Source organism: Falco punctatus, assembly GCF_963210335.1.
Source record: "Falco punctatus genome assembly, chromosome: 9".
NCBI classification, from domain to species: domain Eukaryota; kingdom Metazoa; phylum Chordata; class Aves; order Falconiformes; family Falconidae; genus Falco; species Falco punctatus.
This window is the reverse complement of record NC_137589.1, coordinates 21,258,117-21,281,047: the sequence shown is the minus strand read 5'-3', so window position 1 is coordinate 21,281,047 and position 22,931 is coordinate 21,258,117. Positions and strand designations below refer to the sequence as shown.

At 39.6% G+C, this 22,931-nt stretch overlaps 1 protein-coding gene across 1 annotated transcript in view; it reads right to left on the bottom strand.

Moving 5' to 3' along the window:
* The window catches only part of PCDH15 (protocadherin related 15), an 878,455-nt gene extending 857,445 nt beyond the window's left edge, over positions 1–21,010 (bottom strand). The window contains exon 1 of the mRNA XM_080401549.1: positions 1,021–21,010. The gene's annotated coding sequence lies outside the window, so the exon portion shown is untranslated. The remainder of the gene's footprint in view (positions 1–1,020) is intronic.
* Between the last annotated feature and the right edge of the window lie 1,921 nt (positions 21,011–22,931).

Here is a 22,931-nt window from a genome sequence, read left to right as displayed (position 1 = left end):
GTTACTGCGGGAACACAAGAGGCCCTAGAAAGGAAAACCTCCTCCGAGTGTTACCTCTAAAGAAGCATATACCTTTAATATCTTAACAAACTCCAAATTGATTCAGCCATTTAGCACCGATGCAAGGGAAACACCCCCCACAAGTGTGCAGCAGCAGGTAAATCACTACTGGTTTTAAATGCAAATGTTCACTTTTTCACCCTACCCCCTCCACTCATCTATCTCCTGAAGGGACAGGACAGATGTGCCTGTACCCCCTCACTCCTGGAAGAGAGCTTTCCTAAGCAGCATTAACCAAGTCAGCTAAATACCCCAGTTTGCCTCTTTAATCACACCAAACTCCCCTCCCTTCTTGCCTTCAAATCCCTTTATTGGGTTCACCTGTGCTCCTTCCTCATTAAACTGCTGCAGGCAACTCCATCAGCTACACCACCAACAGCTTTCTGTAAAACCTTTTAAAAAAGAAAAAAAAAACCAACCAACCACTCCTGACCTTTCAAGTAAAGATGAACATGTAAATCTTTACTGTCTCAGATCCAAACGCTAGATTTAGGAGCCACAAATTTTCTGCACAGAACCTGCATAAAATCCGAGCTTCCCCAATGATTTTCAGATGAGCCTGCTAATTCGTTTGGAATCCTAATAACTAAAACCAGCTTTCAGAAGGACTAAGACTGTATTTCTGGAGCACTCAGTAGCTTAAATACGTTGGATATTGGAAAAGGAGCAAAGAGTTTAACGTGAGGTCGCCCCCCCGTAAACGGGATGCCACCAACTGTTACTATATTTCGGTGCTTCTCCCTTGGACAGTGCTGTTCAAGCAGCAGTCACCCCCTCAGAGCCCCTCGCTGCCCCCAGACTGGTGCCCGGGATACTCAGGCAAACGACTTTACTCCTTCCCAGCACTTCCCCGCCGCGCGGGGCTCCGGCTCCCCGAGTCGGGTGCCCTCAATACTGAGGTCCACCGGCACGCCACGGGGCTCCCCCATTCCACTACTCCCGTCCCTCCGCGCCCCTCACCTCCGCCTCGGTGCCCTCCGACCGCAGCCCGGGGCGGGGCGGCGCTACTCCTCAGCCGCCACCCGATCCAGCCCCGCGGGCAACCACGCCGCTGCCGCCGCGGCGTTACCGAGCTGCGGCCGCTCCCGTAGGACCCCGGCCGGCCTTCCGCCGCCGCCGCCGCCTCTTTCCCCGCCGCCCAGCGCCGGGCCTCGGAAACCCGGGTGGAGGGGAAGCGGAGCCGAGCGGTGCCGAGGCGAGGCGGCAGGGCTGCCAAACGCGGGCGGATTGTGCCCCCCTCTCAGCTCGGAGGGACCGTGAATTGCAGCCGCAGACGGCGGACTACGGCCGCCTCCCCTCCTGGCCGCTCGGCGCGGCTCCCTCTGCCCCGGCGGCCCTGATATTTAAACCCGCGTGGCGGATTTCTAAGCAAGTAACAGGCTTCGTGGATGTCGTCTATGCTAACCTCAGGGGCGGATCCACTCACAGGAGCACTTCAGCTTCCCTTGTTTGGGAGGGTGAGGGGGAGCAAGCCTAGCTGAGGTAGAAACAGCAGTGAGCTGACACAGGTATGAACTCTTATCAGCAGGATTAGCTTGGGGATTCTGGCATGGGCTGGGAAGTTAATGAGGAGTATCATTTCCGTGAGGTAAAACTGAATATTAATTACAGTAGCTGAAGGAGAAAGTCAGCTTATTAGCGGAAGTGTTGTTTAGGTTTCCACCAACTGTATTTACACATTCATTTTTCGAACAAGGTATTTGTAAAGATCCTCCTGCACTTCAATAGAAACTGGCAAGCTTTCCTGCATTAGTTTATCTACTTTAAATATCAGCATTTCCTTCATATGAAAGCTTTGCAGGCTTACACGTGAGATTTTTGGTGAACTGAGTTAAGAAAAAAATCTCAAGCAGGATGGATCAGCAGTCAGTGGAATCAGGGGCTCAGCCGTTCCTAATTTTTTACTTCAAGATATATGACCTAAGCCACACATACTGAGATTTCTTCTCTGTCTTTGCAGGAATATTAGCTTGAGCCCACAATCAACGCATGAGGCCAGGCCAGACTCCCCCACTCAAGTTAGGGATGCCAAGAACAATTATTTACCAACAAAATTCCAAGAAAACTGGGGTTGGTCAGAGACTCCAGCAACCCCAGTGCTGCTTCTCTGCCCACCACACTCGCTCACATAAAAACATGAGTAAAGCATTACTCAGAAAACAAGTTCTGTCCATTTGGCTTTTTTCATGGCTGGCTTAAAAGTCAATCTTCCCATGCCACCATGGAGAACTGACTCTGGTTAAAAATATCTGTTTTCTTCTGGATTGAGTTTAGCATGGATCAATTTCCTGACCTCATTTCTTGCAGCAGCCCCCTGGACAGACGATTAGAACAGTGCAACTGATGAGAGCAAGTGACACAGGCAGGGAATATAGGATGGCAGCTATTTAAAGTAGCTTTGTTACCAAAAGAAAAGTTCTGCAAGCTCCTAAGCCACATGTTTCTGCTCTTTTCCTTGCAGCAACTTTGCTCAGCCCTGTAGTATGCCAGTTCATCAAGTCAGCAGAAAATTAATCTGGCAGAGAAAGGCAGAGTTTTCTTCATCTTTAACAAGCCAAGTAGGATCACTGAGGAGTCAGGTAAGCAGCAAAGCCATTGCTGAGCAGGTCAGGAATGGGTAGACTATGCAGGTGGTACAAGCCCATCCCCTTCAGCTGCCAGGAGTAGTTAAATTTGCTCAGCTATGCTGTGGCCCTCTTTTTCTCAATTTCACCTGTGTCAACCCAAATTAAATCCTCCAGCTGCAGTTGAGTACAGAATTTCACCCCACGTTCTCTGATGTCAAAAGCAAAACTAGTATCTGTTTAGATGAGGCCTTCTTATGTTCCTCTCCCCTACAAAACTGGTAAGAGCATGAATTCTAACCCCAGTAATATCCTAGTGCTTTACAGGAATCCCATAAGTATTTACATGACAGTATGCACTGTGGAAATAAGCTCTTAGTTCATGCCTTGGCATCATTTGTAAGCACACAGGTGAATGAAAACTTGTCTAATAACTTTTATTCTCTCTCCCTTTATGCCATACTTCCCTTCCCTCAAGCTTCTTAAACATCAAAATACTTCAAATTATCTACTGGAGGAATAAAAAAAAGCACAGGGAGGTTAAGCTGAGTACGAGGAAAATACATAACAACATTCAAGCTGGCTGTTGCACTAGCCAGGTATTTCTCACCACCACGATTAAATGAGTCACAGAGATTTTAGCAGAGAATACTGTTTGCTTACACAGAAGACCTAAAATTTGAGAGCTTTTGTACTAACGCAGAATTCAGAAGTACTTGTTATAGTACAAAATCTTATTTGAAAAGTAATGATTTTAATTAGAGAAAGATTTAATTTCTACTTCAAATTTTGGTGGATGATTTTAATAAGAGAGTAAGAATTACAAGGTAAACTGTCAAGACCCCATTAATTAAATATTTGCGTGTGCTTACATATAATTTAAATGACTTCGCCATTTATTTAATCTTAAAATTCAGAGTGAAAGAGCAGATTTGCCACTGTTTGTTTAGCTATGGCTACATTCACTGAGCTCATGCCTTAAGACTCTGCTTAATCTTTTTTACTATTCAAAATCATTGCAAACAGGGCAATACCTACTATTACATCCTTACATTCTCTTCTCTTTTAAAGAAGTTAAATCATAGGAAGAATGTGCAGAGACATTTGCAACATTTCTGCATTTTTTCAATAGTCAACTATACTGAGAATTTGTTTGAGGATCAATGTGCATTTTATATAAATACAATTAAAAGTTGTGAATATAATTCCCAAAAGCCCCAGTAAGTTCTCCTAATCCATCATCTCCTACCGCTACTGAAATGAATGGAAATCTCAACATTGATTTCAGTGAAAGCAGGTGTAGCTCCTTTATGGGCTAGTCCATTTAAAGTCATTTTCTTGTCTGATATTTACAGGTATTAATTCAGAGTAACTCTACTGACATGATTCAGTTGTCCACTAGGAAGATACATTATTTTCTAAGACTCCAACGGTCACTCTTAAATATGCATTCCTATTTATTTTTCTTTAGTGCCTTGAGTTCCCATCCTGCCTTCCTGAAGTTAATTAAAACCATTTGAAAATACTCCCAGATGTCACATGAGTGGCTGAAGCGGCCTCCACTAGCTTAGTTAGTCTGACAGCTTCACACAGAGCTGGAGAAAGGGCAATGATTCTAACTGGTTGCTAATAAACATTATCCACCTTAACCCTTTAATTAAGAACGACATCTATTCAGGGAAAAGAGATACTACCTAGCTTCTATTTGGGAAACAAGTTTAAGAATACATCTATAAATACATAACAGTAAAAGCATTAATCATTATACTCAGTTGATGACTGCAGCCATCAAATGTGCTGAGTTCAAAGAGGTCTTGAAAAAAAAACCCAACAGCTCATAATTTTGAGTTTGTAAAGGCAATCCAAGTATTTGCTATTCTGAACTCTTGTATCATCAACAGAAAACTAACTTTTGTCACATCCCACCTATGAGAAGGGGAGAGTGACTAAGATTCACAAATCTCCTTGGCATGGACTAAGGTGAAGTAACACTCAAGGCCTACCTGTATATAAACATCAACTGTAATGGAATAAACACTCAGTAAATATTGACCCTTTCACAATTCTATCTAATCAAACTGCAGCTTTATGAGAAGTTGAGGTAGGCCTTGCATTACTTAACAATTTCAATTAAAAAAGGGGGGATGAGGGACACAGGCGGGGCATAGAAGGGGAAGATACCACCAGTCATGGATCTAGCATCAGACCTGCCAACTGGGGCCACCAATGTAGACAGCCCCTGAGGCTAGTACATGCCCGTTTATTGGCCTGAGTCCCTAGACTTTTGGAACCTTCTCTCACCCCAGTCCCAGGAGTGGCTAAGACACCAGTGAGTCAAGGGAAATGACACCAGGCCCCTCACCAGGACTGCCTGTTGCTACCTCATAAACCTTCTCTCAGGGCATTGCCTAAGCTCCCAATTCTGTCACTTGGGCCTCATCCCTTACATCTTTGCATCTAAATTTTTTACAATGTAAACATATATATATTAATTTAGGGATATCTTTGCATGAGCGTTTATATACATATATGCGTGTGATATGTATACTGTGTACAGTACACATCTGCATGAATACTGTATCCTCGATACCATCAAAAATCTGCTATGCACAGAAAAGGTATTAATTTCACCTGTGTTATTTGGGGAATCTTACGCCAGGAGTGCCTTGCAGACATTAATTAATATAGATTTACAGCAAAAAGTACTGTGTCCACAACAGAGCCAATTAAAAAAAAACAAAACCAAAAAACAACCAACCCATGCCAGATGAGATGCCATGCTGCAAATCATTTGCAGAGGAAAGGCCACCACCCAGAAGCTACTGCCCTTCCCATGCTCAGCTATCCAACCCACCCTGCTTTTATTCCAGAAACCCTGAGTGACTGCACTTCCCATTGATTTCATCTACAGCTGTGAGTGCTCAGCATTTCTGCACATTAGGCCTGAGAGGTCTAGGAGGTGAGAGAGAAACTAGCCACAGAGGTATTTTGGTTGAAGTGGCTTGCTCAGCAACATGCACAAAGACTGCAGAAACAGGGATAAAAGAGAATTCTTCTCATTCACCTGCCTTAATCACAGGATGATTCCTTCTCTTTCAACAATCCCCTTCATTATTCTCCATGCATCTTCAGATTTCTACACATGACCTGAGAATCTTCCTGACACACACAGATATACTTACACCTATATACTAATATGTGAGAAAACTGGCAAGAGAGTTAAGTGCCATAATTAAAGATTACATCATAATCATAGATTTGCACAGTTGTTTAGGTTGGAAAAGACTTTAAAGTCATCAAGTCCAACTCTTAACCTAAGAACTGTCCACTCCACCAATAAACCTTCTCCCTAAGCACCATGTCTACACATCTTTTAAGTACCTCCAGGGATGGAGACTCAACCAGTTCCCCGGATAACCTGGTCCAATACTTGACAATCCTTTCATTAAAGAAATTTTTCCTAATCTCCAATCCAAACCTCCCCTGGTACAACATGAGGCTGCTTCCTTTTGTCCTTTTGCTTGGTACCTGGGAGAAGAGACCGACGCCCACCTGCCTACAACCTCCTTTCAGGCAGCTATAGACAGCGATAAGGTCTCCTCTGAGCCTCCTCCTCTCCAGGCTGAACAGCCCCAGGTCCCTTAGCTTCTCATTTCATAGGACCTGTGATTTACACCCTTCACCAGCTTTGTTGCCCTTCTCTGGACACGCTCCAGCATCTCAGTGTCCTTCTTGTAGCGAGGAGACCAAAACATAGGTGCAGCCTCACCAGTGCATATAGAGGTTGAATTCAAAGGTTACACTGAAGACTGTCATTGGGGCTTTTCGTAACTGTTGGATGCCTGACTCTGAAACTGAAGTGGCTTTTAACCCAAGAAAACCCACATGAAAAAGACGAATGCTATTTTCCCTGTCTTTTCTTCAAGTGAGAACAAGGGGAAAGAGAAGCCACAACAGTTTCCAGTTTCCGTATCACCATCTATGTACAAACACCACACAAGAGTAACTACATCACCTGTCAAAGAGAAAAGATTTTTTTCCTAACTGGGAAGTGGGGGTTGGAGGTTATTATTGGTTTAATCACTGGAACAGGTAAGACAACATTTCATTAGAAGTCAGTCTACCCAAGACTCTTTCTCTCTGTTCCCTGTAGAGACTGTCTTCCTGCCAGTGCGTGATGCTGTTATTCCTAGCAGCACAGTGTGCCAGATTACACTGTTTATGTTTTGACAAACTGCCAGCATTTTGCTAACAAATCAAGTGCTAAAAAGGGAAATTACCAGGTTTAGATTCCAGCCAGAACTGAAGAGAATTTCATAGAGTAAGAAGTACTTTTCTCTGGTTCTGGAGATGTTCTTTCCTGCCAAGTTCCAAAGGATCATGGAAAACAACATAGGTGCTTCAGCCTTTAAAAAAAAAAACAACAACATTGTCTGAGTCTCTTACAAGGGTAAATTCTAATCATCTGAAATAAGTATTCTGTGCTCAGAAAGCGTCATAGCTTGAACCAGAAAATAAGACGGGATAATAGCAAATATAAAGCCTTTTGTACAAGGAAGAATATATTTATGATTCTTAACAAGTACAGCACATAGTCCCTCTTTTCCAAAATGTGATGCTTGCAGAGGGAGGTTCTGGATAACATCTTACATGGGATTCACTTCACTCAGAGCTTCTGATCCCTCTCCCAGGAAAACGGCTCATTTGCACCTGTGGCCATTACTTCCCTGCATGACTGTAGCACTTAAGGACAGCTTTCAAAATCAGGTGTACTTTTTTGAAAGTTATCACTAACAATGTTTCTGCTTTTATGCACAGAAAATACTAGAGACAAGAGTTGAATATCTCTCACTGGTACTAAAAATAGTAACAGTTAAGAATAACTTGCAGCTTATGCTACACACAGCAGGTTTTTTAGGGCTTAGTTTTTAACACATGCATCAAGAATGATTACATCTTACCAGTAACTACATTACAAAATTAAAACACAAATGCAGGATGCATAGAGTAACAAGAACTAAAATGCCTACATACACTTCCAAGGCAACAGAAGTTTAGTGCTTACATCATTTTAACATCAGTTGGGAACCTTTCTGTATCTGTGGCTCATGAACACCTTTGTATATTTTTTTAAATTACCCACTTGAAATTAAAATATAAAAACTTTCAAAAATATTACTCCTTGTTTATTTAATATTTTGAAAGTTGTATTCAGCATCTTAAACCAATGTCTAGAAACATGTTTGACCACCTGCTGAAGTAATAATTTCCACCATTATCTGATTGTCTACTCAGCTCTGCCAAACCTTCTGGAAAGCCCAGAGACCTACAGATAAGTTTCACACTCCAGATCTAACAACACAGCAGTAAACCTGTTCCTATCCATCACACTCCAAATGTGGTGCCTTCTACCTGCCTGCCACCACAACAGGTCTCTCTGGTCATTTACAGAAAAAACTGTGTTTCAGTATTTCAGTATGTTGACCCTCACCTGCCTTCAAAGTAGTTCTTATATTTCAGAGTGATTTAAAATACTTCAGGATTATTTACAAGAAATGTAAATTTCTCTCTTCTCTTTCAGAAGCCCATTTTTATACATTTGTTTGGTGTTTGACCTTTGCAGCACCCTGCATACAGTACGTCTAGACTTGCTGTCTTGTTAAATATTCCACACATTACTTTGTACAAAATAGGTTGAATGTTATTTTTTCCTATCTTCCATACCAGCCTTGAGAGGCTGCTAGGGTATGCCTGAGATAGCCTGTGCTTTCAGTGGCTGGGAAAGCCACGTTCAGCTTCCACTGTCTGAGGCATATCGACTAACCCCTCAACTTAAAAGAGATGGGAAACGAACAATCCTAGGAGGAAACACAAGTGCAGCCACAGCTGAAATTTCAGCATAAGCATTTTTGTATATCTTTTGATTTCTCTGTTAGCAAACCCAAAAGTAGGTAGATTCAGGTCGGGGAAGAAACCTGCATGCATGTTTCCTCTGCTTTAAAATGCAGCAAAACTTGTGATGTGACCAACAATTTATGCAAATTTAAAAATTATATTTTCATTTACCCAAGGAATTTAATCCAGTAAAACCGAAATATCATTCCTTCTTGTAATCCGAAAAGTACGTCCTGACCTACACAAATGGGAAAGGAGGAGTTTAGGTCATTATAATCTGCTCCAAAATACCAACAAGTCTTGATATGAGGTGCAGCATGGTATTTGGGGGCAATCACTTATCACCAGAATGCCACTACCTTCAATTCTAAGGAAAGCGGGAAAAGTAAAACTTTGCTGTAAAACATAAGGTTGGAAAGGAGGTTATGTGGCAAAGTTTTGATATGGGGAGGATTCAGTGGTGGCCTCTGTAAGAAGGTGCCAGAAGCTGCCCCCATCTCAGGGGCATGTTTATAATCATGGGAAGTATTTAACAGCAACAATATGGCAAGATCACTTTGCATGCAGGGTTTCTTGTAACGTAACTGGTCTTTCCTCACACAGGCCTAAGTAAGAGCCTTTGAGACACCTTGAAGAGATGGATGCCCTGTAGCCCATGTCCTGTGTACACGTCTTCTCATTTTCAGATTAGATGCAGGAGGAATTATTTCTGAACAGAAAGAATGTCCTTTCTGGGAGCGCTCACTTGGATCTGAGGAGGGAATCTTTCGGCCTGCTAGTATTTGCAGCAAAGTGTTAGCAGCATCACTGGTGCTAAGTGAGGCAGCACACTGAAGCCATCTCACTAGGGGCCCAGAGAAATGTACGTTACTCTCTGCTGAAGACAGTAATCTGTCTCAAAGGCCACTGGATACAGTTATTCAGGTTGGGGACTCAGAGGTGCTAGGACATGAGCTCTCTTCTGTGCTGTCAGCTGAAAGAACCAGCATCTCTTAACCATAGTGACAAAAAGACACAACTAGGTATGGTTGCCCTTTAGAACCTTTTCTAATGTATCTGTCAACATTACACATTGTTTATTCACCTTGTTGTTTAGATCTTTTTTTAATTCCTTATTCTGACTCAAGTCAGGGCAAGAGCTTTGAAGAAATTCTACAAATTTTCTGCTTCAATACAGATCTGTATTTTGAGATTAATAAATACATCAAACAAGAGAAGACCTGCTCTCATTTTTTTCCCTACTGAAACCTAACCAAGTATGTATCTTCATTTCATCTCAGTTTCTGGCCCAAAAAAGTACTTTGTGCCTTGCACTGTATTATCTAGTCTCTCTAATACCCTTCTGGAGGCTGTATGAATGGCCTTGTGAATACTTAGTTTAATTAGGTCAGGTGTTGCTTCTACATCCCACACTTCACTTACCTGGCTGGAGAGAGGGGTGGCAGTTACACTTTCGTTGAATCCATCCTGGCTAGACTCTTCCTAGGACTATTAGCTATTCTGAGTTAACATTTTGTCCTGCTTGCCAGGTCCAGGTGTAAGTCTTACAGGCTTTTAATTCCCCAATCACTTTTAACATTTTTAGAATTTTTTTTTTTTTTTAAAAAGGGTGGAGTTGCTGTTTTTAATGGACAATTCTCCACCATCACCTGTTACATTTAATTAGCCCATCTACTTCATATTTCACTTCCTGGAATTGAGAAATGTATTGCATTTTCAAATCAGTATCTTTTTCTAGTTTCTCCTTACCTTACAACTCAGTTTCTGGAGAACAGCCAGTCTTGAGAAGGACCTGCCTACTCTTACCAGTAGCAGAGAGTGATGATCCAAACCACTTGGCTGCTCAACAATGTCATCAAACATTTGTTACCTTTACATTTCACATTCTTTTAAATTGTGTTAAATTGTGGTCTTGTAAGTATTTGCATCTCAAATTCCACTCTTAGTCCTCCTGATTTCTTCTTTTTTTTTTTTTTTTTTTTTTGTCTGCTCTAAATCAGACACAATACTAGCAATGCTGAATAATTTGGGAGGATCTCTTTACACATCTTGCAAACCTTACTTTTTATATACCATAATTTAATTTCTTTTTGTGAAGAGCACAATATTGGCGATTCCTGTTACCTGTGATTGTTTCCCTCATTTCCTTTTCTACAGACCTGTTATTTGGCCAGTTACCCTCTAACATCTTTGTGCACAGTTAGTTATTCCTACCTGAGTGCTACCTTATGATAGCCTGTTTATTTTCATTCTATTTTTCATTAAACCACTCAATTTATACAGTAATTTCTAATTCTCAGCTTGTTTTACAACGTACTTGCAGTTCCTCCTAGCAAATAAATATAAGCATGCTGCTTATGCCATCATCCAGGTCTGTAATGAAGACACTGAACAGAACTAGGCTAGTGTGCACAAAGCTCTCCATATCTCATGCACAGCACCTTTCTCTTTTGATAGCGAACTGGAGACAACTCTTCTCAGGTACAGCTATTGAACTAGGTTTGTATCTATTCTTTGGTAGTTTCATTTAGAGGATACTTCCGCATGAGAAGTAAAGAGTGCCTACTGTGGGTGCTCTTATCCACAAGAATCGTTTCCCTGTTTCAGGAGAAAATTAGATCACCTAGATGTGATTTTTTTCCCCTTAAGACAAATCCTTTATGGATGTTGTAAATTTAGGAGCTTACAAAGACAGATGACTTCCTCAAGTATTTGTGCAGGAATTGAAATACAGCTTGATAATCCTGAAAAAAATTGAGGTAGCCCTTTATAACAGAAGAGAAAGAACCATGAACAGACAGACTAGACATGTTTTGTGGCTCTACTCCCTCATTCCTAACAAGACACACAGGGACAACTGTGCTGCGGGGGCTTTACAGTTACGCCAGAGATGAGGCACTTGCAGCTTTGGTAATAATGTTCCCCTGGCTCAAGCAAATGCAACCACATTGCTGCACTGCTTTATGGAAAACCACAGGCAGTCTCAATAAAAGACTCATTAGACCAGGGCATTCTGGCATGCATGGGTAGTTATTAGGGTAGACAGTTACTGTTTCCTCCCAGAATCAAAACAGGTGAATGGTTCAAAAGCATACCCCCTGGGTGGACAAGGCTGCTCTTCCGTGCTCTTGATGGAATCTAGAAAAGGATGCACTAAAAATAAACCATGACTATAGTAGTATAGTACCAAAACATGTCCAAGGCTTCCTAAAAGTTATAGTATAATCTCCATTTCTTGCTATTTTGATGTATCAATATTAAGCTATAAAGGTTTTCACATTGGTTTACGATCTCTATTTCTATGGTGCAGTGCTGGACTCATGCACAAAAGGGTTGACTGACTATTGCCCAGTTCCATATAAAGTCATCTAAATTCACTACCAATAAGTTATGAAATAGCTAATAAAATTATACTACAGTATCAAGATGGTAGCAATCTGCATTCCCTTCATTCCCTTATTACTTAGGGACACTTCTGCACAAGGGGTGACACCTCGTGCTGGTGAAATGTGAAAGAATATCAGATCCTTTACCTTCTTTAAAAGGATTGTAACTTTGAAATCTCTGCTTCCTTCAAGCTGCCCAGAAAGCTATGAGAAGAAATCCCAATGTCCTACAGCTCCCTGTTGTGGAGTGCACAGCTGGTGCAGTCCAGGGCAGAGACCTCAGCACCAAACAAGGGAGAAAGCACAGCTGGAATAAAGTCAGTTTTACTCTACTGGCATGTTTTGATCTATCAGAGAAGTGAAAGTCAGGTAAAAGACTTTCATAGACAAGAAACACATGTTGCATAGCTATAAAAGGTCTAACAGATAGAGGACAAATCTTGTAGATGGGCATCCCATTAAAGTCAAAATGGTTTCCAAAATATTCCCCTGAAGACCTTGTCAAAGCCAAGGTCTAGCGCTAGCAGCAAATGTCACACAATAGTTTCTATAGCTCTTTAGGACAGGAAGTGGAGACTCCCTTAGCTGCTAACAGAAGCAACTAAGGAGCTGTAACACAGTTATGCAAAATGGAATTTTGCCAGGACCATGAAGCTAATAACTTCTACTCTGAGAAAAGTATAATGTTTAATGTCCAAAAAGGCGAGTGTTGATCTTCTGGTGACTTCTTCACATTAGCCAGAGGGAGAAGAGCAGTCTTTGGTATTTATCATATCCTTGCCAACTGTGCTAGCTCTGGTCTACTCCAGCCATTCTTTAAAAGCACTCACTTACTGTCTTCTATAATTATTTCTCTACTATTAAATGCTGAACAACCTTGATATAAATATTTGAAACACAACCCATGGCGTTTTCCCTTTATAGATCAATGGCCTGATTAATACTAATCTTTGTTTACATCAGTATAAATCTGTGATAGTCTCAATGAAGTTACCCTTGATTTATATGAGGACAATAGAGATAAAATCCCAAACCAAAAGATTTAACAGGTCATTTATTTTTCTTAATCAGGAGAAAAGAGAGAATTTTAGATGGATAAAACTACTGAAACAATAGTTACTTTTTATATTACTTTTTGCAGCCTTTAAGAACCTTTTATCACTGCCACTGCAAACAGACTACATCCTTGAAGAACCCTTATTCAAGAATCATCTTAAACTAACTGTGTCGTTGTCCTTAATGCCTACTAGGCTGGCACGTATATTTGTCTCACTTGTGTATTTGCAACATGAGAAGACAGGTTTTCAATGTTATAAGATTGACCTTTGAAGACTTCCATTATGTACTGATGAGTTACAAAGCTGGATGTCAAGAACTGACTACATCTTGACTAACTGAAGTACCCAGTGTCTCACCAATGCAGTAAGGTATTTGGACAAACCCAATTCGAATGATTGGCTTATCCTATCTCAGGTAAGTTTTGACTGGCAGAAATGTTAGAAAATGCCTGTTTGCATGCAGTATTATTGGCTGAGTATAAAATAGCTGTTTTGGTCTAAGAATGGACAAGAGACAAGATAACAGCACATACAAGTATAAGCAAAATTTAAATAGAAATTTGAGGATAAGACAAAAACATCACTGTGAACTGCATTTCTTTTACAGACAAATGAAATGGAATATCACCCACTGTTTAGCACAGAGAAATACTTACACACACCACAGGGCAAGCTTTCTTTACCTTATACTTCCTGAGAACCTTCTAAAAATGCAATGGGAGTTGTCCTTCCTCTCAGGGGCAATGATTTTTTTTTGATATAAGGTACCACACATCTCCTGAACCCTGATAACAGCACACAAATGCAGACAGAATGCAGGTGCAGGCAAAATGATGGCTCTATTTCTTCAATGAACATTTGTTCTCCTTCACTGTTCTTGGGCTTTCATGCCTTGAACCTCACTATTATAGTCAGCATTACCAGCTCACCTGAGAAAAGGGAAAAAAAGTTATGTTGTCTCTGAACACTTCATTTGTATCACCAGTATAGTAACCAGTCCTATCTCTGCCTCCTCACTCATCTTTTCTATAAAACAAAATAAATCTTACAGTAGCAGTTAATGCTAGTTAAGAATTAAAACAAGATGCTGATTCTGAGAGAGTGAAAGGAGAGTTTTCAGAGTTAATCATAAGTGTTGAGTTCAAGGTGTTTGGTACTACAGACCTGAGGTTCTGCTATTGCATGAACTGCCTACACCTCAATGGGAATAAGATGTTCAGTGTTGTATGACATTCCAGTTGATCTCTTCAAACTAGGGTGTCCCCACATTAAAGCTTCCTGGAAGTTGTATTCTGAACATATTCAACAGGTTAAATGCTGACAAGACGGAGTTCACATACATGCATTACCTGCAGGCAATTTCATTTAAATATATCCATGTAAAGTGTTGTTGGTGATGATAAGTTGTTTTGCTTTTTTTTGTTTTGGTGTTAGTATTTTTTTGTTTTGGTTTGTTTTTTATGGAAGAGGCCTATGAGAGAACATAGCTCTCTGCCCAGCTTCTTCAGAAAGTGTCCAAAATGACATCTTCCACTTCCCCTAAAGAGAGGCTATACAACTGTCCTAGGGCAGACAACATCTACCAGCTCTCCATATTGAAGTCATGCTTCTTTCAATGTTAGCAAAAACCAAAACACTAAAAAACACCAGAAAAAAAGGGGAATTTAAGACTGACTGTTCCACATGTGAACAACATGTGAAGAAGCCTAACTCACAGTTCTCTTTCCTATAGCCGTTTCCTTATAATTCACAACTGTGTCCTCCAAGAGCTTTGGTTTGCTTGAGTGTTTGAAACTAAAGAAGGTTGAGCACCTCCAAGAATTCCAGCCTTGATAAGACACTACATCACTGATTAAACTCATCAAGATGGTTTAATTATTGTAATAATTTCTGGTCATTCCCTATTAGAAAAAAAAATACTTGAATTGATACAGCAGAAAAACTTCAAAAAAAATCACAGACATAATGAAGGAATAATGACAGATTAGAAATATTCAGCTACAAAAGCGATAAATATAGGGGAAACAAAGATACATAAGCTAATGGATGATATGAAAACAAAACTGGTTATAGAAAGATACCATTCTCATGACAGGAGAGCAAGGGATTACTGGAAGCAAATCATTTGGAAGTGGTACTAGATAAAAAAATACTATGTAACAAAAAGTTAGTCTGAAGATTTCACAACTGAAAGACATCTTGAAAACAAGTTAGCTAATCCTTTTGTTTAAATTACATTGATATGAAAATGAAGGTAGGTCAGGTCATAATTAAATTGCAAACATGAGGATACAAATCTTCATGGTCCAGGAAGTAAATCAAGTACCACCAAGTAGAAGATGGAAGAATGGACAAATTATATATGGAGAGGGTTTTCTGCATCTCTCTTAAGTGTATCTGATTCAGCAATCTGCCTGAGACAGGATTCTGGACTAGACAAATCGTTAGTCTGTTGTAGCATCACTATTACTAGTTTTACTTTTGATAATCTGAGCCCAAAATGAGAAGTACCTTAACTGTGAAATACAAGCAGGCATATTCACTTGGAAACATTTTCCTCCATGTTATTATACTTGATGGGTAAAGCATGCTATTCTATTTATTTTTTAAATTAAGCAAGACACTTACACTATGCCAATGAAATAGGTCTTACTGCACTGCTAACTTGCTGAATGATGAGTGCAGCAGTAGCCTGAAACTAAGTAGGGTATGTGATGAAGCCTAGAAGTTGGGTAATTGGGAAGAAGCACTCAAAATCAGCAAATTGAACTGAAAAATCAATTTAAAAAAACCCAAAACATAATAGGGACTCAAAATTTAGAGCAACATGTTTTCATAAAAACTGCTCTAATATAGTGGTAAGCTCTTTGCTAATTGACTGTTTTGTTAAGGTTCATTAAAGACTTGTGTTGTAGCCAATAAATCTAGTTGAACAGCTAGAAAGAGTTAGGTTTGCCTCTGAAGGGGAGGATGTTTCAGTACACAATGTATAGATTCTTTTCAGCCTGTGATGCTTGAAATGGTATTTAATGCTTATAGTTATTAGTAATGTTTGGTTATATTATTTTAGCTATATTAATCACTAAAAACCACAGTCATACTATACACATTGGAAGTAACCATACTACTTTCCTGTACCACGCCGGGTTTACACAGATCACAGCTACAGTTTATCTATTTTGAGTGTTCAAGTCACATTACTGTAATTTAACACTATATTTTTCATGTTTTCATTTAAGCTGTGTCTCTAGAACATCAAACACTTCTTAGGACTCTGTATGTTTCAGTCTATGCGGAAATGTGAAGTTCTTATCTATTTAGAAATGTGATGTTTTAATATCTAGAAGGAACAAACCCTGATAACTTATAAGAAAATACTCATAGGCTTCAATGATATTAGACACATAATTATTGTAAGGAAGTACAAGGTAAGTAATTTTTCCATGACTATGTGTAAGCATTAAATAAATACTAATAATGCAACACAGAAAATAAAAGTAGCTTTATACTATACAAAGAATTTAAAACTCCACTAAAAAAGTCACTAGCAGGGTATTTTCAGTAAGATTTATGTAACAAAAAAATCCTTCCTCCCCCATATACTCCAAGAAAGTTGCCTTTACTTATTTGACTACTGATAACTTTACTAATTTGAAGATGCTTTCACCAGGAATCTGGCTTTCTTTTTAGCACACATAAGCATGGGTATACTAGTTTATACAAAGGGAAGAGCTCAGTGCTTCCCCCAGTCCATCCGCAGTACTATCTCAAAACAGGGAAATATTTACACAGCTCTCTTTCCTCACAACAGTCACGCTGCATCCTACCTCTTCATAGTGTTAATTTATTTAATTGTCATTTCTAATTATGAGGCATCTGGCCCAGGATGCTTTCAGCAATCTGCACACTTGCAGATCTCTTGCAAGGCAGTCCCGTTCATTTGTCTTAACATACTGAGCTTAATGTTTCACTCCCTTGTATCTGTAAGTTCAATCAGTTATGTTGATCAAAATCCAGTTTATTGAGATTGGTAAATCAATGGAAGCATTTATTCTCCACTAAAAATGTGTGTACAAATATCTGAGTAAAAATTAATAGATAAAAATAGGTAAAATAATCAGCAGAGTTCCAAAGTCCATGGAGACAAAAAAACCCCAGACTTGTACAGGAAATACATTCAAAATTGCCAAGTCCATTTTATCCCATTTTAAAGCTGTTGGGTCCATTGAACACTAAGATGTATTGCTCATCCTCACAGAAGTTGATACCAATGGGCAAATATCAATAGGTCCAACTGTTTCTTTATAGCATACATAAACTGTTGCCTGACACAGCCTGCTAATGTACAATTAACAATTGTCTTAAGCATTAGACTTTTTGAAGTATCTTATTAAAAAAAAATTAAAATATTTTGTATCACAACAGACACAGCCATTTGGACAGGAGACTACTTCCCAGTACTCCAGATCATTCCAGTTCCATTGCTCTGATTAACTCCCTCCCCATTTGACTAAATAAGGCTTTTAACAACCATTTACATTCTTCTCAGTTTGGAAGTTAACACACCTCACTGAAAAATTTTTACCAAGGCCTCTCTGTGTTGAGCAAAATAAATTTTTGCTTGCTGCCTAACAAACAATTCCAACTGAATGATCAAATAAATCAAGTGAAACTGACTAGACAGAATGAGTATCTTGGGCCAAACACCATTGGGCCAAACACCTTTATTGAACTTCAGTGGGTAGAATTGAATGTTAGCAAAAGAAATTATTACCTGAACCTGATCTGTAAGTAATTAAACCACTTTGTAGTAACTTCAATTTTTCTGTAACAGAAACCTTTTCTACCAGACCTATTTGTTCTCTTTATTGCAGCTTTTCCCTAATCATGTTCATGTCCTCCAACTGGTAGGAGAACCAGCGACAATTTTGTTCTGCAGGGCTTCCTAACAGACAGCCTGCCAGCTGGGTGCAGAGGTTAATTTTATCCCTCATAATCCTAAATGCCTCTCTGCCTTCATGGGGCTGTCATCTGGTCTGTGAGAAGTTAGAATTAACCTGCACACATCCCGAGCACTGCAGCAGCCCATCCAAAAATGACATTCAAGTGCAGTTAAGCAGGAAAGCCTCGCTTGGCTTACCTGCTGTGGGTCAGGACAGCTCAGGTCACAGCAAGGGTTGATTCAGATACACAAGGAAGTCCCAAGGAAGCCATTTCCCTGGTCATACTGAGCACATGGGTGACTAAATTCTCCCATGTACCTCCTCATGCCCCAGCTCATTTATGATACACCAGCTGCAGTGTATACTCACTGCAGAAAGAAAGGATGAAGGAGCAGTCACTGTGTTTAGAGCTCTGGAGACAGAAACAGAAATTCCCATTAAAAAATAAAAAGGAACCCTGAGTTCTGATAGTCCCATAGCTGCCTCAGGAGACAAAGTACCCCAGTTTTCGAAGATGCTGTCATCACAATGTCAGCACGGAAGAGCTCCTACTTCACTCCACACTACTCTGCCTTACTATAGATAAGATTACAACAGCCCTTCCATTGTAGTTAACTCAGTGGCATTCTGTGATCTCCTTTTGTTTCCAGCTTCAAACTTCTAGGAATTTGTGGTCTTGGCATGAGGGAGATTAAGGGTAGTGCTCATTCAGTGTGGAAGCTTCTTTGAAGGGAAAATTAGGGAAAATTTTCAGAAATTAAAAAAAAAAAAAAATTTTTTCATGACATGTTCTGAATGAATTCTCTATTTTCAAATTAGCCTGCACAATAATCAACCCAATATTTAGCAATGATGTTGAAAAGCAATTTCGCACATCCTTTTGGATGTTCAGACAGGTTGCCATCTGTACTTACTCAGGTATTGAAAAGTAGTGTTGGAAATACTATGGCCTAGAAATATTAAACTCAAATGGTTTTAATGTATTTTATTCTAACAGAATTGTGATCCATGCCGAGCTGTACAGTCACATCTCTGGTCTGCAGCTTGATACCCATAGAGACAATTATATAGACAATAAATAAAGTTTTAAGGAACAAAAGTACCATCACCAATCCTTAAGAGTAACTTCCATCTGCTACTAATAAAGCACTGAAATAGCAAATGCCTACTTAAAATATCAAGCTAATACCTGTAAACTGTTCCTGCAAGTAATTTTATGGATAATTTCAGTGGGACTAATTCAAGGTGATATGAAGCTGTTCGCAATGCAGAGATCAGGTGAGCTAAGCAGTATTTATTTCAACACAATGACTCTCATGTCAGTATAAAGCAACTAAGTCCTGGATTTGTTAAGAAGGCCACTGAGTACTCCAAGCTCCACACAGTTTAGTGGTAGTACAGAGGTCTGAAAAAAGAGATAAAATGCCAGTCCTGTAAGGCTCAGTGTTCTGGGTATACACACTAAAGGTTACTTTACATTTAGACTTGCTATAAGCCAGCAGTGGCCTGCAGTAGTTTGTTTATGAACACATTATTTGAGAAGAACAAAACGAACTGTGCATTAAGGTATGCAAGTTTTAGACCAATTCTTGTAGAACTAATGACATGCTGGCTAATGAACAGTTTTATGCTAAAGGGACAATTTAATTTATAAAAAAAAGCATGCCATCGTTTGCTTCTTTTTAACATTTCACATTCATAGGGAAGACCTACAGGCAACAGAAAATAGAATGAAGAAGTGAAGTTCATAAGAGGAAAAGAGAGAAAAATGGAAAAAAAGAACTAGTATGGCATGTGAACATGAAAAAACTCTTTTGTTCATGTAACATGTTGCTTTTCAAGATTGAAGGTTGAAAGGCAATTACCTAACGCATTCTGTCTATGTAAACAGGTATTTCAGTAAATTACTGCTATTGCAAAATACAATGCTTGTACCTACCTATATGATTACTCGTAATATTTTGTATTCAAACCTAATATAAATTTAGCAAATTTTATTAGGCCGTAAATATAGGCATTTTAAAATTTATAAATACTTAGCTCAAATTATAATTTAAAAAAAAATTATTCAAGACGTGCACTGGAGTGTGGTAGCATTTAAAAACAGCAAGGCTATAGGAATGTGTGTTTCTGGAACAATACCATAGGTATGTATAGATAGGGAAATAAAAAGTTGTATTTACTATTAATGCCCTTCCATCAACACTGACTATCAATCTTCAAGGTATTAGCATCACTTAAAAAATGGCATGCTGTGAGAAAATCATGATAATCCATTCAGTAACCTGTATTTCTACGAATACATGAAAAAAAGACCTGGGCCCCTCAAAGTAAGAAGGACATGGACCCATTGGAACCAGCCCAGAGGAGGCCACCAAGATCATCAGAGGGCTGGAGCACCTCACCTACAATGACAGGCTGACAGAGTTGGGGTTGTTCACCCTAGAGGAAAGAAGGCTCCAGGGGGACCTATATATTCAATACCTCAAGGGGGCCTACAGGAAAGCTGAAGAGGGACTCTTTACTAGGGGATGTAGTGACAGGAGTGTGGGGGGGTGGTTTTAAACTAAAAGAGAGTAGATTTAGATTACACATAAGGAAGAGATTCTAAAAACACACACAAATTTAGGTGGGCTGCCCCCCCCCGGCCCCCACCGAAATTTTATGGGTTGTTTCCAGGAGGGAAATCTACACTGCGTAGAAAATGTGTAACTAAATTCACACTGAATGAATAATCTTCCATTTATACAGTACCCCCGACACATTCATGAGCTTTCCAAATGCACTTTACAAATGGATTTGCTAAGTACATGCCTTACAGCAATCATTTTCATCCCCTCATGGGAGAAAGATAGCTAAAGTTTACTATACACAACAGCGATATGCAAAAGTTAGTAAGAAGTGAGAGAAAGATGAAACACTCGTAATTGCCAAGAGAGTTTTAAGTGTACAGCATAACTATCAAAAATAGAATTGGACCAAAATAATGCAGTTAATATTCCTCAGTTACTTAACTTGGGTAATACCTATACAGCAAACCCAAATATATCCTTTTCCCATCTTTTATATGCAGCATGCACATGAGAAAAAACAAGGAGCACGTGAAGCAGAGAAACAACTTAGAGACAACAAGACAGAAATGGCCACATCAGCATCCAATTCCTTGTAACTCTAAATCATCACTCATTCAGAGAATGTTGGCAGGAAAGTGTTTAATGGAGCTCCTTTTTTTCCTTTTGTGAACATTTCTAGAGCAAGTAGGCTTCATAGATGGGCAGAGAGACTTCTCTTCCATGGAAAAGAGTTTGGTGAGACTATCTAGTCAAAAGTAAAGTTTTTGGTCTGACAAAAAAGTTCTCTTACTGTTTCCGTCCTGTTTTCCAGAAAATTTGCAAAAAACAGGCATTCAGTGTTCCATATAATGCAAAAAACATAAGACATTAATCATCTGAATCAACAGTACAAAATATGAAATACTAACAGCTCCTTTGATGCTAGAGAACTAAGAAATGCCTACACCTTGGCCTCAGATCAGTTGTTAGGCAGGTGCTTTCAGAGAAGGAGAAATATGCTCATGAACTCTTCAGTGATTAAGAAATTAATCTATATTCTTCATGGACGTTTTTACTGAAGTCTTCAACTAAGTAATGGATCTCAGCTTCTAAATTATCTTGAGTTTAAATAGTACTTAGATGAGACTATCCCTTTCAGACTCATATCCCTTGTGAGATTTTACTTCCAGTGAAGGACACCTATGGGTCTGTGAAACTGCTCACTCACCAGAGGGAAAGATGTCCCTCAAAGGCACAGATGCTAGCACCTAGATCTTCTCTGGCTGCTAGTCCTTGGGATCATTTTTTTCTGAGCATTTTCAAGTATACTCCTGGCAATACATTGTTCTTAATTGCACAGTCGGTGAGAAAAACACCCCCTTCCCAATAGTTTATGGAGAAGCATGTGTCCCTGTCCATGGCAGGGAGGTTGGAAACAGTTGATCTTTAAGGTCCCTTCCAACCCAAGCCATTCTATGACAAGCAGGTCATACCATCCTGTGGGACACATTTGAAGGGACACCCATGACTTGGAAGTCTGCTTTTGCTTAATGTAGGGTTAATGACCTCCAAAGATGTAGGCAATTAGGTAAGTTTTGACACAGCTATAGCCTTGTGATTTCCATTGCCCTTTGGAGGCTGCACCACATACATTATTTAAATCAACAGAGTGACTGACTGAGCTGACAACTGTCCCCACATAGAAGAACAGAAGTGTAACTTCCTCCAAGGCCTTCAGCATGCTGGTGAGAGCTCCCTTCCCAGCACACTACTGCAGTCCCCTTGGCAGGCTCCTTAACAAAAACATGGTAACTTTTAACTCTGAAGGATCTAAACACTTTTATTACTTCTCTGTATTAAGTTTCATCCATAGCTGTTTTGCTTTCTTTCCATCAACTGATAGACTGATGCTTCTGTGTCTGTGTGCCTGTAGAGGCGGGTGTGTTTGATGCATGGGTACCAGGGGAGTGGTTTCCCTGGCAACAACCATCACGTGAAAGCCCGCTGGATATCCGGCTACTCCGACTTTTTCTACTTTAGCTATGTGGATAGCTGAACTGGGTACTAAGTACCCAAATCAAATCAATTGCAGCAGAAAGTACAGGCAGGGCTGAACAGAAAACCCAAAGATGTTAAGGTTCTCTTATTTGCTGTTCAGTTTAAGTGAAGACAGGTTTTGCAGATATATAGTATTTTAAAGCGAGGTTTTTTTTAAAAAAATTGGTCTCACTGAAATAGTTTTTTTTCTTCAAATGTAGCATGATCTGTATTTCTTCTGCATACACGTTTCTTGGGAATCTTTATTTTCAATGTGAGTTTAAAATGTACAAAATTTTAAGTAGTACAGTTTTCCCACCTCCAAGAGGTCATTCAGATGTTCTTTTGTGTTTTTTAGAAGGCTCATTTAAAAAAAGCTTTAAAAATGAACAAATAAAAATTTTCACATTTTTTCCCCCAATGGTTTTTTCTAATA